Here is a 6,563-nt window from a genome sequence, read left to right on the forward strand (position 1 = left end):
CACTTGTAGAAATGTTAAGATAAATTGCGTTGAGAACGATTTAGACTATTATTTCTGGTGGTGTGAATTAAGCAAGCTGACAACTCCTCTCAAGACACCAACAGAGGTTTGATATCATTTTTCAAATATGCTTTTCGTTGTAGTGCTCACCTCCCACCTGAGACCAAAACCAAACAGCAAGCAGAGACCTACACCAAGTCACAAAAAGAGGTAACAATGAAGTGGCATTGAAAGATTTGTGAATAAGAGACTTGAGTTTTAATGCCAAGCCCACCTGATTGGTGCAGAAGTAGACAAATAGACCAGATAACATAGAGCAGAGAGAACAAGATACGGCTCTCAAACTAACCTATAAATGTAAAGAAGGTTCAGGTGTGACTGCATATCAGGAAGAATTAAATTCAACCTTTGTATCAAAGGCAATTAGATATGATATAGAGGAAAGAAAATAAGATCCTTACTTTGCATCACTCAGAAAAATAAATTCCTTGTAAATTAAATATCCATGTTAAAAATTTTAAAGTTTTAAAATTTAAAGTGTTAAAGTTTAAAACCTTTTGGAAAAATAATTAAGTGAAAAGGCTTAAAAGAAACTCAGAGAAGACACTTACTAATAAAAAGTTATAAGTCAATCTAATAGAAAAAATAATGGTAAGGGTATTTACAATTTACTGAAGAGTAAACCCAAATCCCTGATGAACATAGGTGCAAAAATAAATGCTCAACAAAATATTAACCACATTCAATAATATATTAAAAGGATCATATACCGTGATCAGTGAGATGCATTCAAGAGGTGCAAAGATGGTTCTACAAATGCATAGTAAAAAATATACACTATCTTAACAAAATGAAGGTAAAAATAATGAAATATCTCATTAGATACAGAAAAGGGATTTGACAAAATTTGACATTCTTTTCATCATTAAAAACAAAACAGCAGGTATAGAAAGAATATTCCTCAACATAATAAAGTTCATATGCAACAAGGCCACAGGTAACATCATGCTCAACAAAAACTCCCAGATTTCTTCTCATGTCAAGTACTTATAATTAAGACAGTACTGAAGCTTTCGCCAAAATAAGAAAAAGAAGTAAAAGGAATCCAAATCAGAAAGCAATAAATAAAATCATCTCTGTTGGCAGGTAACTTATTATATGTAGAAAAACCCAGAGACTCCACCAAAAGAAAACTATTATGATAAATCAACAAATTCAATAAAATTGGAGGGTACAAAATTAATACACACAAATTCAGTGGTTAACAGCATTACTATTGGGCAGGTGAATTAAGAAAATAATCCCTTTCACAATAGCATTAAAAAAAAATTAACCAAGATGGTGAAAGATCTATACACTGAAACCTATTGGGCATTGATCAAAAGAAAATTGAAGAAAACCCAAATAAATGAAAAGATAACCTGTGTTTGTAGATTGGGAGATTTAGTATTGTTAAGAGGCCTATTCTACCCAATGTGATCTACTGACTCAATGCAATCATATCAAACTTCCAAAGGCATTTTCCACAGAACAGAACAAATCCTTAAATTAATCTTAAACCACAAAATATACTGAATAGCCAAAGCAATCTTGAGAAAGACAAAGCTGGAAGCATCCCACTTACTGATTTTAAACCTTATACTCAGCAACTTCATTATAGGAAAAAAGTTTTTATTTGCCACTAAATAGGTAATTAAAAATACCTGGGACAGTCCTCACTGGTGGCACAATGGGTTAAAGTGTGGCACTATGAAGTGGTCAGCAGTCACTGAAGCACAAGTTCGATCCCCAGCCAGGCTGATGACCCACATGGTGCAGCAGACCTCTCCTGACCCTCCCACTGCTCCCCTTATTAGTGTACTTAGTTGATCTGCCTGTTCTGCTCCCCACTTTGTCTCTGGTGAATCCTCTCAGCCCCACACCTTTGGCCTGTACCCCAGTATGCATAAATAAACAAAATTTTTTTAACCTGGAAAATGTTTTTTAAACACCCCATACATTATATCTCAGGAAATGAGGAGGCATTTCAAAGGGAGAAGAATGGAAACTAATAAAATTAACATTATCTAGTGCAGTCCATTTTTCCTACCAACAATTTTTCAAGTAAACAACAAAATTACATTACCACCTAATATAGGCATTCCTTTCTTCAAATGAAACAGACTTATCCTGCCCCCCAAACCTTTATACTCTTTGCTATGTGATGTTGCTTCATCTTCTAAGTTACAATTCCTCTTTAATAATCCACTAACCTAAAGACTATTTTAAAAAATTAACTATCACTGGCAAATCTCATATAAAAGTAAATCGCCATCCAATTAAAAGAAGTTCATGAATACACACAAAACAAAGTAAGGAAGAAAACACACATTGCATTTTCTGGTGCTTTATTATACAACTGGTCATGGGACCATATGTGGCTTTGTAACTTCCTTATTCATCCTTCCCTTTGCCTCAGAACTCGCAGCAGCTAGCAGAGAGATAAAAAACCTTTAGTCTTGAAGATGTGCCCTAGCCAGCCCGGCAGTGTTGGACAGCTATAGGTTCACACCACTGAGCAGAGTTACTAGTAGGAACCCCAGAACTGGCTGGATTGAAGGCATACTTGTCCCTGCCTCCCTGGTGTGGCTGCAACATTGTCTTGGAACTATCAATCAGTACAGCAAGTCTGGTTTCCTCTTTATTTTCCTGAAGGCTTGATGCCATGATGAACCTGCCATATCCAATTTCAGCTGAAGGAATTAGACATCTCCTAGCAGAAACATAGCCCAATGTCTTAGAAGCAGGAAGCACTTGTTTTGAAAGCATGTGAGGCTTAACTAGTAGAGACAACACTTTTGCTTCTACTGCAACTGGGCTTGTGTATTCTAACTATCGAAACCAGTTTAGAACACATACTGCACCTGGACAGCGCTTGTAGGGGTTGTCTCCTGACAACACTGTCCTCTAAGGCTAGCTGCTTTGGGTAATGAGGTTCATGATCAAAAACTCTGTACTCTATCACTTCTTCTGTAGAATGGGTTTCTTTCTTTTTTTTTTTTTAAGATTTATTTATTTATACATATAGAACCGGGTACAGGCCAGAGGGGCAGGGGCTGTGAGAGGCTTCACCAGAGACAGTGTGGGGAGCAGAACAGGCAGTTGACAAAGCACAATGCTGAGGGGAGCAGCGGGTGGGTCAGGAGAGGTCTGCTGCACCATGTGGGTCACCTCCAGAGCTGGGAATTGAACTGAAGCGGCTGAGGCTTGCTTGCAGTGCTGAGTCCTAACCCATTGCACCACCAGGGAGGTCCTAGAATGGGTTTCTTAGTGAGAAGGATCATGATGATGAACAAGGTATTTAGAAAGTACAATAATGGTGTCATCATATGTACTAGGGGAAGGAAAAGCAAATCCATATTTGGAGTCGGTATTTACACCACAGAGGGCAAGCCTTCCTACTCAGGATGAAAGGTTTCCCATGTAACCACCTGCCACGAAAGGTTAGCTGGTCTCCCTGTACACTGCAGTTCTCAGTGTGTCCCTGCTGGTGGCATGTTGGGTATTCAGCAGTCAGAGTGGTCTTGAGAAGATGTCTGTGTCCATGAATTCACTTATAGCATCTATCCCTGCTGCCACAGCCTGTTCACTCATTGAACAAACCCTGAAGTAGCTGTGAGAAAGGCTCAAACTGACAGCTACAGAAATTTTTGTATCAGCCCACTCCTGAGCTGAACAAACTGCTGAAGTGATTCCAGATGAAGAAACCAGCACACTTGAGTGCAAAACCTAAATTACTTTCCTTATCTTGTGTCACCTTTAGAATCATTTCCATGTGCTTTTCCTGATTGTTCATAAGAATGAGTGAAATCATGTATGTCTTTTAATTGTATAAGGCACTGCCTCTGCATCATATTTTTTCTGCATCCTCTTTAGGTAACCCAGAAACTGACTCTAGATCCAGGAGTAAAGGCATGAGGTCAAGATGGGGCATTTGGAAAATCAGTACCTCTTTTCAAGGTAACTATTTTGTGATCTTCATGTCTGTGCCAATCTCATCTAGCAAGGACAGAACTGTGGAGATTCAGCAAAACTTGGGAGGACAGGGTACCTGGGTTCATTCAAATCCACCCCAACTCTTAAGGCCTCATTCTTTCCCTGTCAATGTCCTCTGTGTTCATAGATCTAACAAGACTGCAAATTACATTTATATTGGGAAATTCTACTGACAGCATCAGACACTGCCCCTGATCTCTGCGACATCAGCTCTGAGAAATTTGTTCTTTGGGGGCAATTATAAAAGGTTGTGTCCACTGGCCGTACCTGAGCTTTAGTTTTCTTCTTTAAACTCTATTTTGAAGTCCAGGAACTTCAAAAATCAGGAACTGTGTCACTGTTTCTGCTATTTGTTGACCTCAAATTTAAAAAATAACCTGTTAGTCCAATAAAATGATCTATTTGGAAACAACAAAAAAGGCAGTTTGGTGAGCACAGTTTCATGGCCAGACTCACATGTGCTTCCCCTGGGGCCAAGCATGCCCTCGGGAGCGGCTGCAGAGTAAAGAGATCTCCTTCCTCCCACTGAGACAGAGAAGCAGTATCACTTCCCCCCAGAGGTGTGAGGCATGTTGTACCCTGCAGTTTGCTGATTGTGCATCCATGGGAAACCTCTTCTCTCCTCCCAGCCTCATTTAAGTAGTTTCTCTATTTGATTTTCACTCATTTGTTGCTCTGGTTAGTGGATTCCTACAAATGCTTCTCACTGTAGGAACGCCCAGTATTTAATGCATACTCACTGCTTTTTGCCACCCAGAAATGCCACAGAACAATGATTCCTGCCTCTAGTTTACTTTCCATTCTTCCCATCAGTGATTCACATTTGAGAAACTTAAATCACATCTAGGACCTGAGCTACAAAGAAAATATGGTTGTGGGCACTCTTTGGTGGCACAAGGGGCTGAAGCACAGCCTTATGAAGTTTTCCACAGTCACTGCAGCACAAGTTTGATCCCCGACCAGGGAGGTGACCCACATGGCAGAGCAGACCTCTCCTGTCCCCTTCGCTGCTGCTCCCATCCTCAGCAGTGTATTTTAATCAGTCTGCCTGTTCTATTCCCCACTCTGTCTCACCCCCCACGCCTCTGGCCTGTACCCCAGCTCTGTATGCATAAACAAAAATCTTTTTTTTTTTTAAAGATTTATTTATTTGTACATACAGAACTGGGGTACAGGCCAGAGGCTCAGGGGCGGTGAGAGGCTTCACCAGAGACAGAGTGGGGAGCAGAACAGGCAGATCAACGAAGTACACTGCTGAGGGGAGCAGCGGGTGGGTCAGGAGAGGTCTACCTCGTGGCGACGTGGTCTCCTCTGGGGCAGGCGGGAATCGAACTCATGCGGAAGCGGCTTTAGATTTTCAGTGCTGTGCTTTAACCCGCTGCGCCACCAGGGAGGGCCACAAAAATCTTTTTTAAGAAAAGAAAGAAAATACAGTTTTTAACCAGTGATAACCTGTTACAGGAGGAAGGAGGTGTTATAGAAGAGAGGTAGGAACGCCCAGTATTTAATGCATACTTGAGGTCCATCTTGGAACCACCCCCTTCCCTCATCCTAGCTTCTACTTCTAGCTACCCCCTCAGTTGTGTTACTTTTCTCTGCCTCCTCAGCTTTCTCATCTGTTAAATGGGCACAGTAATGACACCTACCTTGTTGTGAGGTAAGTCCTCAGCACCTCCTCGACCACTGTGTCATTGAGCCTGTAGTTACACGGAAATATAGGATTTCTTATAAATTGAGGACTACTGGTGTTGGACTTGGTAATAAATTCCACGAGGTTCCGCAGGGAGCAGGTGGCTCTCCTCACTGCTGGACTGGCGGAGTGGTGCCCTGGTGCTGGCTGCCTGCTTGAATGAATGGATTGGAAGATTATGGCTCCAGGCCCCTTCATAAAAGCAAAGAGGAAGCAGGGCGGAAAGGGAAAGGAGGGTTTGGTCCTTACTGGTCAGACCAGGAATTGCATCTTGGATTGGCTACTTAGTAGGGGCAGAAGTTCATTTATGCCATTACTTGTAAAAGGGAGCCAATAACGGCCACCGTACCAGCCTCACCCCCAAACGTATGCACCCAAGAGGAGCAATCGTGGTCTGGGAGCGCCTGGCACTCGGCAGACAAATGCAAGCTTCAGCGCTTCCCCTTCCTTTTTGGGGACCTTTTCCCGCTTGGGGGCAAGTAACAGTCCCAGTACCGGGGTGGGTCTGTAAGGTCACCCGCGCGGGGGGCAGAGCCCGCCCAGGGGTGACTCCCGCGCGTTCTTGATTTCGCGCGATCTAGGAAACCGCGCGGACTGGTGCGGGAGTGAGGCGGCGGGACGCAGCTAAAGGCGGAGTCGGCTGGGAAAACGAAACTGAGACCAAGTCAGACCCGGGCAACACCAGAGCCGGGCAGCGGCAGCTGGTGAGCTGCACCGTCGGGCGCGGGTGGACGCGGGTGAGCGCGGGGCGGCGGGACTCCAGGGGCGCGGGTGAGCGGGGCGGCAGAGCTGGGGGGAGGGGGTGGTGCCGTGGTGAAGTCAGGGGCGCGCGGGTGAG

The 6,563-nt window shown here is 43.2% G+C and overlaps 1 protein-coding gene across 5 annotated transcripts in view; it reads left to right on the forward strand.

Annotated features, from left to right (window-relative positions):
• The first annotated feature begins 6,289 nt into the window (after window positions 1–6,289).
• Window positions 6,290–6,563, forward strand: part of EIF2AK2 (eukaryotic translation initiation factor 2-alpha kinase 2) — a 30,166-nt gene continuing 29,892 nt past the window's right edge. For 2 of the 5 annotated variants that reach the window (XM_012727677.1, XM_012727676.1), the window contains exon 1: window positions 6,291–6,462. The gene's annotated coding sequence lies outside the window, so the exon portion shown is untranslated. Of the gene's footprint in view, window positions 6,497–6,563 lie in introns of all 5 variants that reach the window. The other 3 variants (XM_012727679.1, XM_012727675.1, XM_012727678.1) reach the window with 3 other exon arrangements.

This window comes from Condylura cristata, unplaced genomic scaffold (genome assembly GCF_000260355.1).
Source record: "Condylura cristata isolate star-nosed mole 26May11 unplaced genomic scaffold, ConCri1.0 scaffold00020, whole genome shotgun sequence".
Classification (NCBI taxonomy): domain Eukaryota; kingdom Metazoa; phylum Chordata; class Mammalia; order Eulipotyphla; family Talpidae; genus Condylura; species Condylura cristata.